The 12831-nt window shown below is 41.5% G+C and overlaps 1 long non-coding RNA gene across 1 annotated transcript; it reads right to left on the bottom strand.

Moving 5' to 3' along the window:
* Positions 1 to 315: 315 nt before the first annotated feature.
* LOC308300609 lies at positions 316 to 6205 on the bottom strand. Its single transcript, XR_013962841.1, has 3 exons — positions 6111 to 6205; positions 2340 to 2513; positions 316 to 452 (listed from the first exon to the last, which is right to left on the bottom strand). It is a non-coding gene; the product is annotated as an uncharacterized lncRNA (long non-coding RNA).
* Between the last annotated feature and the right edge of the window lie 6626 nt (positions 6206 to 12831).

Genomic DNA, 12831 nt, shown 5'->3' with positions numbered 1-12831 from the left:
AGCGTTTTTGATGTGATGTTCACCCACATAGCAGCTAAATCTGGGTGAAAATAAACATGTGTATGGATCAAATATGGTTCTTAACTCATTTAACACCGATCCTGTGATGACTCGCGACATATTAAAAGGTGTCCACAGTGCTGATCGCGGGATGACTCGCAAAATATATTGTATATACAGGCTGAGAGGGTCGGAAACACTGGGCTGACACCTCGTGTTTCCCAACGCCTCTCAGCCGGTGTATAATACCCCGGTAACCACTTTGCTTTATTATTCACCTCAGAATCTCCAGAGTGCAGTGAGGACTCTTCAGTCCAGCAGAGAGGATCTTTACGCCTTCATTCTGCAGCTCGTTCCAGCTGAGATCCAACTCTCTCACACAGGATGAGTTGGAACTGAGAAGTGATGACAATTCCTTGCAGCATTTGGCTGTGATGCTGGTTTGTCTCAAGCTGAATAATAAAATAAATAGCAGTTAATTCAGACAAAAACTGGCTTAATCACATATTTGAATACTCAATGACTAACCCTTACCTCAGTAAAACTATGCCTAAACCTAACCCAAACCCTAACCTCAGTAAAACTCATGCGGCTCAGACGGCATGGCTCCGTTGTGGATAGTGGCGTGATAGGGAACGTTCGGTGGCTGGTAAACCCTACGTAGTTGTTTCGAATCCTAGTTGGGAAACTCTTTTTTTCTCAGACCACTGGGCATAACCAAAGCGTCCCCTACTTGAAGCAGTAGGCATACCTAAAGTGTCCTCTCTTGTGACGCAGTAGGGTACTTGACAGGGCGTCAGGTGTGTGACACCTTGGGGGTGAGAATGTGTTGTTCATTCACATTATGTCAGTATAGCCAACTAAAGTTTGATTTGTTAAGATGAAAATAATGCATCATTAAATAGCGAATCACGTTTGAACCTCTATAACAGTCAGGGACGTGCTGGCCATTGGGAAAAGCGGGACAACTCCCGAACGGCCGGTTCATTCCCGGCCGGTCCAGGCCGGCCATTATGAAAAAAATAAAAATAAAATGTCGGCCATTGTTCCATTTTTGGGGCTGGGCGGCCAACAAAGTAAATCATCACTGTCGGGCAGAAACCTTGCATCTCCAAGTTTCAAATGTATACATCTTTTCGCAAAGCAAAGCCCTGCTTCATCATACAAGGCCGTCGCGCAAAAGTAGTGAAAACAGCAGATCTACAAGCACACAACACCTCGCGGTGCGAGGCGTTGTGTGCTTGTAGATCGGCTGTTTTCACTAGTTTAAATCATTTTTAAAATGATAAATACAAAACAAACGGTTTTGGACATACAAGGTTTCCACCCGACAACGACGAAATATAATTCATGTAATTGGCCCACTGGCTTGTCACTTTGTCACAAATCCTGGGCTCTGCTCTCCCTCTGCCAACCTGGGGAGAGCCTCGATCTGAGCTCATGCCTACTTCAGTGCATGAGTAGTCCAAGCCGCTTCTTTTCACCTGACGTAACGCGTGGAAAGAACGCGCTAGTCCAACCAGTTCCGTTCCCCTCGATCAGGCAAGTCCATGAATTAAATACAGAGGGCTTCCAACGTAAAAAAGACAGTGAAAAGTCTTATTTGGGATGTTCCTTTTAGGCAGGGTGTTTAACTGTACTTGTACTGTACTACAATTCAATTGTATTTACTATACTTGTGCTGTTCTCCATTTTACAATAATCAATCAATCAATTATAGAGAACAGGATTACTGTGTTTTTATTGTGAGAGTATCTACCCTCGGGGACACGGGGAGAACATGCAAACTCCACACAGAAAGGCCCTTTTGCCAACCCCACCTAGGCTATGGGCACTGATGACGCAGAGGAGAGAACACGGCGAACCCAGCGCCCCCTGGCGGGAATCGTACCCAGGACCTTCTAGCTGTGAGGCGACAGCACTACTGCTGCACCACCGTGCCTCCTAAAGTTCACCTTTTACTCTGTGCTTGCTCTGCTCTGTTTTCCCTTTGCACCAAACCAAAATAGCCAAAATAGCCGATCTACAAAGTCACAAGGGATTGTGAGCTTGTAGATATTGTAGATCTGCCCCCCCCCCCATCCCCCTATTAACTCTGAGGACCCCTGGTTTTCCAAAGCTATCGAGTAAATCTAAATAAGAAATATCTAATTTTGCAGTAGTGATTTGCTACTTTCATAAATGAACATGCTTTGTCACACAGTGACCCATATTGTCCACATAAAGCACATAACTTACTTATTCAGAATTTATGTTGATGTTGAACACACATGTATTTAAAAGCATCACATTTCTATAGTTATGATATAATGGAAATCAACAGCATGATCTGATCTAACCTGAGAATCTCCAATCTGCATTGTGTACTCTGCAGTCCTGGAAACAATTCCTTCACCCCATCGTCTCCCAGGTCGTTTGAGCTTAAATCAAGTTCTTGAAGACTAGATGACTCGGAACGGAGAACAGAGGCCAGATATTCACAGCTGCTCTGGTCGAGGCCACAGTGACTCAGCCTGAATGGAGATAAAAACATATAAGCATGACTTATTCAAGTGTCTTTGCTGTCTGCACTGATGACAATCTGATAAATAAATCTCATTCTCAAAACATACTGTCAGCAGCTCTGACTCACTGAACAATGATAATAGATCCTGTTAGATCTGTTAGTGTTTCCACCTGTGTTGAAAAGGATTGTTTCACCTGTTGCCAACGCCTGGTTTATTTCTTTATTATTATTTAAACAGTTTATTCAGTATTACTTTGTATGTGTGGCTTTATTTAATCACATCTTGATATTTGGATGTCTCCTTGCATTGTGGAATAATAAACCTCTGAGCTAGAGTTGAACTTTTGCAAGAGGGCCTGGTCTCTTGCCTGTGGACAAAGACCACTCTATGTATAATGAAAGTGTGATTTCTTTTTTTTTTTTTTATATGTAGTACATTGAAATCTGCAAATTGTTATAGCATATATCATTATTTAAACATTGTTTCACCCCAATTTAAGAACCATGAAAAATCTGATCAAAGATAACCTTTTGCATAATGTTTCTGTTGTTGATGTGCTAAATCTACCATGCAGGGCTGGCTACAGTTTGCGCCCCAGGACAGATTACAATCTGGTGCCCCCAGATTTTTTTCTTTTCTTTTTTCCCCCCCTCACACACACATTTTATGCAGTAAAAGTGTCTTCGGGTCATTTTGACCCGGTTTTAAATTTTCTCCATGAAACTTCTTCTGCTTGGCTTATTTGCTATACTAATCATGTGATATGAAAATGTTACATGTCATGCATTTGCAACACCCCCCTGTATTAACTCTCATACTGCCAGATTATTTATTTATTTATTGGGTCTGGTGCCATCAAAAAGCGGCTTATCTTTGCGACGTTATAGTAGATAGACAGACAGACATTTATTTATTTATTTTTTTTTTTTTGGGTTGTGCAATAGTGCACTTTGGTCTGCCAGGCAGCTGAGGGCGGCGTCATGCGAGAATGAATGTGAATTTGCCTGTTATGTGTTGAAGAAGAAGAAGACCAGTCACTGGCCACAGAGCCTCAGAGCCAGAGGGAATCAACAAGGAAGTGAATTGTTCTCCGTTGATCTAACGCATAATGGATTTTTTACACCATCACCGCGGAAAATGTGTTTACAGTAGACGGCCGCGCGACCCCTCATCAGCTTACAGTCATCAGACGAACGAACCGAACGAGCGCCGTATTGGCGGAGAGGTCTTGCGCAATCGGGCGAACGTGAACGTTCAAAGCGTTGGGAGAGTTAACATATAACACGCAGGGCCTTCGGTCAATTTGACCCAGCCATTGAAAGTGTAGGCTAAAAGGCTAATATTTAGACCATTTCTTTCTGAGAAAACATTGGATATCGATTTTCTAGTACATAATTTGCTCAGCATAACTAACTACGTTGCTATATTCAATCAATACTAGAAAAGAGAAATTCTAAGACATTTTACGTGTGCCTGCAGCTCGCTAAGTGTGTGCAACCTTGTGTATCGGTTGGTGTTACCATTTTTGGTTGGTGTTAGCATTTTTAGCATTAGCATTTTTATTAACATTAGCATTAGCATTTTTAATAGGGACTTATTATATTCACATTGGCCGTTTGAGTCCAGACACCAAGTTTCAAGATGGTACCATGCTTTGAACTGGAGTTATGGCTGTTTAAAGCCCAGCCGATAGCACCCCATTCCCGGCCTAGCCGCACGTTTTGATGTTAGGGTTGGGATCTGTTTGGTTTTAACCGATTCCGATTTCTTTTTTTTTTTCGGTTCACCCATATTGGTTCCATGTAGAACTGGTTCCTATAACGGTTCCGGAAGTTCTCATATACTCTGTGTGTGTGTGTGTGTGTGTGTGTGTGTGTGTGTGTGTGTGTGTGTGTGTGTGTGTGTGTGTGTGTGTGTGTGTGTGTGTGTAGCCTATAGATAGATAGATAGATAGATAATTTGAAGTGTGCCTGCCATGCAATGGCAAAACACTTATGGTAATCCGCCATACTTAAAGGTATATTCAGTGATTGTATTTCTTTCAAATAAAAATATAATTGGTACATTTTCCATTCATTCTCCTCACTAGAATGTGTGCTGACCATATAAGGACTTCCACCATGGCCCGTGTTGCGAGCATTTCTAGATTCCGTTTTCAGAGGTGGCCAGCCAGTCCTCGACCAATCCGGGTAGAGTATGGCCGTAGTTATGTTATGATGTGTATGTTTAGTTATAATGGTCAAAATAAAAGGTTTGAGAACCACAGTCGCTCTGAATTAAGAACGTCTGCTAAATGCCTAGATTGTAAACTGCCGAACTCATAAAATGCCACAGTCTCGTAGTAAATCAGTATCATACATATCGTGAAGCTGGAGACGTAGGCCTACTGACTGATATTCAGTGATTAGGTCTAATGATCAAAACGAGAACATTATAATGGTGTAGAAAATCTATAAAAAACTAAACATTTCCACACTGTGACAAGATGACCCCCGGCCACTTTCATTATCACTGAATACACCTTTAAGTATAGGCCTATAATAACATTTCGGCACGTAATAACTGCCGCACGATTTACGCCACCCCCGCAATATATACATCAAAACGTGCAGCTAAACGCTAATGCTAACCACTACATGTTAAAAATGCTAATACTAATGTTAAAAATGCTAATGCTAAAAATGCCAATACTAAAAATGCTAATGCTAACAAATGCTAATGCTAACAAATGCTAATGCTAACAAATGCTAATGCTAAAAATGTCAATGATAATATTAGAAATGCTAATGTTAATGTTAAAATGCTAATGCTAGCTAATGCTAATGTAAAAATGTTGAAGCTATACTGTGTAAGTTGCTAAACTAGTGGTCAGTAGCTGTATTGCTTTTTTCGGCCGTTTTTCGCCCGGAGTCGTCGCGGACCACCGCCGCGGACCACCGGAGCGGCGCCGCAAACCACCGCGACCGATACGAATCCGTGGAGGTGTAGAACGTAATTTTCTGGACAGGATTTGGGGATTAAGAGGTTAAGAATCCTTCACCATCGTAAACACTGTAGCTGAGGGAGGCTACTTCCTGAAGAGACGGCAGATACGCTGTGATTGGCCGGTAGTGTATCATGTGTGTATGATCCGCGATGTGATTGGCCAACGTATACACAACGTATATGGATGATGCAGATGACGTAATTTTGCCGGGAAATCCCGCCCCTGTCACGGCTAAGTAGAAAACATAAAAAGAGAAGGCTTTAGAAGCTGAAAATAACAGAGTGGGTGTTCTAAAACTTTAGCGATTTAACAGTTAGGACAATTTTAAGATTTGTTTTATAAAAAAAGTTACATGGTATAACTTTAATGTTAAATCTAAAGCTAAAATGTTATTGCAAATGCTGATGTTAATGCTAAAATTCTAATGCTAACACCAACTACACAAGGTTGCACACTGCAGGCACACTTAAAATTTAGTAGGACATTCCTTTTCTAGAAATATAATACAATACAAATGATGCCTTAAATAGATATGAGTGTGTTTTAGTGTGTGTGTGTGTGTGTGTGTGTGTGTGTGTGTGTGTGTGTGTGTGTGGGTGGGGGGGGGGGTACTGTACGTCAGTTTCTGCAGTCTACAGCGAGGACTCTTCATTGCGTCACAAAGCGACTTCATCATTGGTGGCGTCAGGGAGCAGATAGTTATTTCCAGTTCCAGGAGATGTGAGGGATTAGAGGTGAGAGCTGAGACCAGAATCTCACAGCATGTCTCATCGATGTTATATCCATCAAGTCTGTAATGACAGATTAAAAGAGGAAATTAGTTTTAGTTTTATGTCAAAACCTTCCATGGTTTTCATGACTTCTACTACATTACCCATAAGCCTCTCTGATCCTCAGCAAATCACAGAGGCAAAACAAAAGACATTGTGAGCCCTATTTTGATCGACCAGCTCTTGAGATAACTCTGTCTCTTAAAATAAGAGATGGAGGTGTGACCAATTGCCATTTTGCTATTATGAGTGTGGTAATTTGAGCACTATGCCAAGGCGCCAATGACAACAAGTGCGCAAGTTAAATAATGCCACAACAGGAGGCATGGTGGTGCCTGCTGTGACTTCTCTGTCGAGGTTGGGCCGCCAATCGCGGTCCCCGTTTCCCTGGAATGTGCTGGAAAACGGACCAGTCAAATCTCTCGCGCATCTGACAAAACGGCCAATCGTGGCAGCGCGATCCTGGGTTCTCCCCATAAAGACCAATCAATTTGATTCCTTGCAGCGCAGCGCTTGATTCCCTGCAATCAAGCCCCCCCCCCCCCCCCACCTCCAGAATCAACAGACACACTCAGACAGCCATTCTTCCGCGTTCCTGGACGCAGAAGCCAGCCAAGGAATAAATACAAAATAACGTTTGATTTTGATAGATTTTGACACTTTGTCAGCTTGTTCTTTTGTCATTCTATGGTCTAGTTGCTGTGGTTGTTAATGTGATCCCTATTTGGAAATAATTTAGCTGTTCATTGCAAAGAGGAAATGTTAGGCTATTTACCTTTCTCATTTTGTTGTCATGGCCTGCTGTATGTGATGCACCGGACTGCCACCCTTCCAAAATACACAGACTGTGTGGGCATCATTTTAATATCCAATTTGATTGACTGATCATTATGTTACATGCTTGCTTTGATTATTTATGGACCGCTGCTGCTGCTGCTGCATGCATCATTTCATTTGCAAAAAAAAAAAAAAAGAAAAAAAAAAAAGAGAAAAGAAAAACACTGGTTTAAACGGTTACACCCCGCACATCACCCCTGGAATTAATAATCCCTGCTGCAGACCTAAGCTCCAGTTATTGTATTTGTGTAGTCTATTTGAAAAGCACGAGCACTTTATTTATAGCATTCTAATAAAACCGTAGGTGGGGTTTCCTTGCGCAATTTGGGTCGGCTGTCTTCGCACGATTAAATAATGAATTAATGCTTGTTTCTGCCTTCAATTTAATTATAAATAAAATCAAACCAACCACTCATTCAGTTAATACTAATACCTAGTCCTAGAATACCTATATAATTAGCAGAAGTCATAGAGTGTCATTTCATTGTGTCAATTCTGTTTATATAAGATGAGTCTATTCAAAGAAATGATTTGTGTGGCATGCCATTTTGCTCCATCAGTTTCATTCATTAATTGCACAGCAAATAAAGACCTGATTACTAACGGGACACAGTCATTGTCATGCTGGGCTTTCCAAAGAATGAGGAGACCTTTTTTATAGCTTAAACCAAATCATGGTTGAATCAAACGGTGGAGTCTTTCTTTTTCTCCGTGATCGTGCGCGATGCGCCACACCAAAAAAACTAAGTTGCAAGATATCAACGCATTGCGTCATGGCGTGTCGACAGTTTATACATCTGTTATTTTGGACACATGGAGAGATTGGAGACGGCAGCGCATCAACCCGACATTTCATTGAATGACTCCAGAACGCAAGTAGAATACGGTTAATAATATCTATAGAATAAGGCTACAAAACACTTAATAGACTAATTGATTTATTTCTGAGCTAGTAAAACACTTCATAGGTGTTTCCTGAATCTAAAGAACAATCAATGACAACAGCTTCTAACAGAAATAGTCTTTTTATTGGCTATAATACAACGCACCAAATGCAAATGATCACGCCATGGTTTAACCATATCATAATAAATAGCCAAACATGTCATTATGGAATGTAACAGTAGGCCTATTTAAACCAAACAAAAATATAGTCTGACAGCCTACCAATAAGGCAATAAAAAGCTAGTAGAGTATAGAGTAAAGCCGGGTGGAGGATAATGTTGATCGCCCCATAGCTGCTTCAGTTCCCAGACCCTGGTCATTTCTCAAGCAATTGCTCTTATTCAAATTTGTATTTATTCTGTGAACTCTTTATTTATTTTTTTGTATGACCAGTGATAGTGTCTCCCTTTCTATTTATGCTATCAATCAAAAATCATGCCTGTGGCGCTCTGGCGCGCCATGGACATATATAGGCTACCTGTTGTCTTTATAAAGAAATATAGCCTTACCCCGATTGTAATAACAGTGGTCCGTCAGTAGGCCTACATGCAGGCTATAGTTTTGTCTGTCAAATTATCTTTTATTTCAAGACTATAAAAAGCTACAGTAGGCTATATGGGTCCAGTGTATAGGCCTATATTATGCCTCCTCTTTGCGTCATTTCACCGACCGACCGCATAGCCTATCCTCCATGATTATGTATTCATATTGTTTTAAAACAAGCAAACACATTTAAGAAATTACATATAAAAAGAATAAGAAGAGGCCTCGTGAAAATATCCAATCTACAAGCTCACAGCAAGTGAAGAGACGCGTTGTGAGCTTGTAGATCTGCTGTTTTCACTAGTTGAGGTCCCGGCAGGGAAAACTTCTAATCAATTTGTGTCGGATATAAATTGCGTCTGCTATCACGGTAATTGGACAATATTTAGGTGGATGTCAGAAAGAAACATTCATGCATGCACCGTGGCGCACGCACTGTAAGTCACCCAGATAAATCTCTCGTTCTTTTGATTGATTACTTTATTAGCAGTTTGCATATTAAAATCACAGGGACAGGGCAGTAACATTACTTCAGATAGTAACATGTCATGTTAATGTTAATGCGTTATGGTATAGGCTACAAAGGCTCTGTCTGGACTCGATCTTGTTATCCAGTGTGTGTGGTTTACTCTGATTGGCGGATCGTTTCATTTGCTGTTGCCGCAACCTCGACAAACACGCGATGGCCTTGGCGCAGTTGGTAGCGCTGTCGCCTCACAGCTAGAAGGTCCTGGGTTCGATTCCCGCCAGGGGACTCTGTGGGCGCTGGGGGCGTGTTCGCTCCTCAGCGTAATCAGCGCCCACATCCTAGGTTGAGTTGGCGAAAGGGCCTTTCTGTGTGGAGTTTGCATGTTCTCCCTGTGTCTCCTAGGGTAGATACCCTCACAAAAACATGCAGTAATACTGGTCTCAATAACGCCTCCCTCTGGCCAGCCGGGGCGCCTGATGGAGGGGAAAGGAACTGGTTGGAATAACGTGTTCCTTCCATGCGCTACGTCCAAACCGGGGAAATCCCCCATCAGGTGAAAAGAAACAACTTGGACTACTCATGCATTGAAGGAAGCATGAGGTCAGTCTGTCTCCCCTGGCGTGGCAGAGGGAGAGCAGAGCCCAGGATTACATAGCTTAGGCAATTGGCACTGGGTGAAAAAATGGGTTACAAAATCGTAGGATAAAAATGATAGTTAAAAAAGAATAATAACGCCACAATGGGACATAACGTTATGTTGTACAGGGGTAGACATTATGACAAATCTGAGAAATTCCATAACTTAGAAAACAAATGTCTAACAAGTAGTGAAAATAGGCAATAAGCCATCTACTGTAATAGAATTCAAAAAATGTAATCTTTGTTTTCTCCTTAAGGTGACCAGAGTGTCATTGGGTTAGTGTCATGTCAGGGATTTTTATTCTAAGCTTGAGAACAACTGTTGAGTAAGTCACTCCTTCACCTGTCACCAGAATGTCATGTCCTGTCTTGTATTTTTCCTGACCAAAGAGCCTTATAAGGATATTTGTCAACACGACTCGACAAATTTTGATTTCTCTCTGAAATGTATCAGAGGGCTGTGTAAACTGTATGTGGGAGTTGGAACCTATGCTGTGATGGTATAGTGTTGCTGCTCAGGACTCAGGAGCTCTTTTTTAATAAATTTTGATTGTGTTTGAACACTTCTCGAAACCTTTTCTTTCTCACAGTATATACTTTATGCAGTATGATAGAAATATATCATTTAATTGTGGTAGAAATATTTATAGACTGTCAAATGTGTATTTATCAACTTAACGGAACCTGTGGTGGCAAAATTCATATAACAATCATTGTGGTATTGATTTATTAAATGTCCTGCATGTTCCTCCCTGACAAACCCCTTACAAACAGCCGACTCACACACATTCTATTTCAAGTACGCCGACTGTGTGTGTGTGTGTGTGTGTGTGTGTGTGTCTGTTAGTGTTGTAGTACTCGAGTCAATGACTCATCTCGAGTCAGGACACAAGTCCAAAATTTCATTGACTCGGTCTCGCCCTTAATTTGAGTTGGACTCGACTCGGTCTCGGACCATTTGACTCGGGACTCGCCCCCCCACCGAGTCCACTCGAGTCGAGTCACTACAATGCAATGGAATAAATGTTTTATCCATATGAGGAGCGCATTCACGTTAAAATTAAGAGAGCTGCCTTGTTAAGTAACGGAGCATATCTGACGCGCATCTGATAGGCACACAGTAGTAGCACGCAAACACACACAGGCACACACACGCAGAGCCCCACTCAGCACAGCAGCAAGCAACTAATCTGAGTTCCCAGAAGTTCTTTTTTTCGCCAAACGGACACAACAGCACAACAGTCCACTCTGCTTTCCTCTTACCTGCAGGATATCCTTGTGTCCCCCCAAAAATAAGTCCTTATTGTAGGAAAAACAGCTTCCAAACAAGACTTTGTGATCATAAGTAGTTTAATCCACCGGCACCGCTGGATTAAGAATCTACGTCTTTTTGTCTTTCCAGGTGTAGTCTATTACTCGTTAAGCAAGCCTCGTCTAAGCAAGACTTCAAATAAAGTCTTCTTCAATCAATCAGTCCGAAAGTTTTAAAGTGCACTGATCAACAGAGAGAAGTGTAACATTGTAAGTCCCTGTAGAGAGGTTAAAACGAATCAAAACAACTTGAAGCAGTGACATGGGGTATTTTTTTGCATTGTATATACTTGAAAGGCATCAGACTAATGACATAAGTCACATTTCTCACCTAAACAATGAAATGCAGACAGGCATGTACTGCTATGTGTTTGAATGTGGAAACCTTTAAATTGGTATGGGAAAAAAAAAAAACCTCCCTCTCCATAAAACTCCCTCAAACCTAAACCACTGCAACCAAAGGTAATTTGGGGAGATCTATTGTTTTAATTTGAAGACAAGCCATTAATTTGAAAGGTATTGGTCGGAAACACCAGACAGGTGAACGCACATGAACGGGGGGTTCTTGTGTATTGTGTATAAAAAAACTGGACTCGGCTCGGTCTCGCCTCCCATTGGTCTCGGACTCGACTGGGACTCGCCTCCCGTTGGTCTCGGACTCGACTCGGACTCGACCCCCTCCCAGGGGCTCTTGACTCAGACTCGACTCTGACCCCAAATTACTTGGACTTGACTTGGACTCGCTTTAGGTGGACTCGACTACAACACTAGTGTGTGTGTGTGTGTGTGTGTGTGTGTGTGTGTGTGTAACTATAGAATAGAGACCATGTAAGGAGTGACCATCTGTTGTTACCTTTCTGTACATCTCCCTGTCTATGTATAAATGTGTTGGACATGGGTGTTGGGGGCTGATGGGGGAAGCTATGGAGGGAGACGCAAGTCTCTCTCTACTGTGATGAGACCAACAATATAGTATGAGTTGGAATCCTGGCATTGCAGTCCTGCATCTTCCTGATCTGTTTATCTTACTTATAGTAACATCAAAAACGTCCATTACACTACATGCTTGCAAACATGACGAATTGTGAACTTGTAGATCTGCTGTTTTCACTAGTTTGGGTCCCAAGCAAACATCTAATTTATCTTTTGGGTCTCAAGATAAAAGGTTTTTAGAACCACATTTAGATTTTAGATTTAGATGGTTAATTACAACATAGCGTTCTGTGTGCCCATCATTATGAGGGTCAATTCTTGATTGTTATTTGTGGGATCAAATGTTTTACTTGCATGAGAATTTGCAGTAGTATTTCAGTGGTTTTCAACAGGTTTAGACCTTGTTATGAAAAGTGTTTATTTTATTGAGAATTTGCTGTGCAGTGCTGTTTATTTATTAAAACATTGTCATGTGTATTTGCTGCACTACATGAATCTTAAGGCAGTGGTTTTCAGACATTTATGGCTCAGAGCAAATAGCGCTTTTATGTCAAATATGTCAATATTTCCCCTTAAAGGACAACTCCGCCCTAAATCACTTCTAGGCTAATTTTCCTACTTATATTGATCCATAAAGACTGTCCATGGGGTCTATTAGGCAGAAACGCTCCTGTTGTCCAGTTTCCCCAGCAGAACCCAGCAGCTCTCATAGCATAGAGTGGAGCATATAAGCCTATCGCTTTTACACTATTTGGTGTGGTCAAAAGTGATTTATTTTTTCATGAATGTGTTACTAGTTGTCATTACAAACACATCCATGCCTTGTTTGCTCCACACAAGCCACCACAGTCTCATAAATCATGTTTTGGGGTGAGCATTCGGCACAACTGC

Source organism: Nannobrachium achirus, assembly GCF_963921795.1.
Source record: "Nannobrachium achirus genome assembly, chromosome: 16".
NCBI classification, from domain to species: Eukaryota; Metazoa; Chordata; class Actinopteri; order Myctophiformes; family Myctophidae; genus Nannobrachium; species Nannobrachium achirus.
Note: the sequence above shows the minus strand (reverse complement) of the source record. Positions and strands in the feature narration are given on the sequence as shown.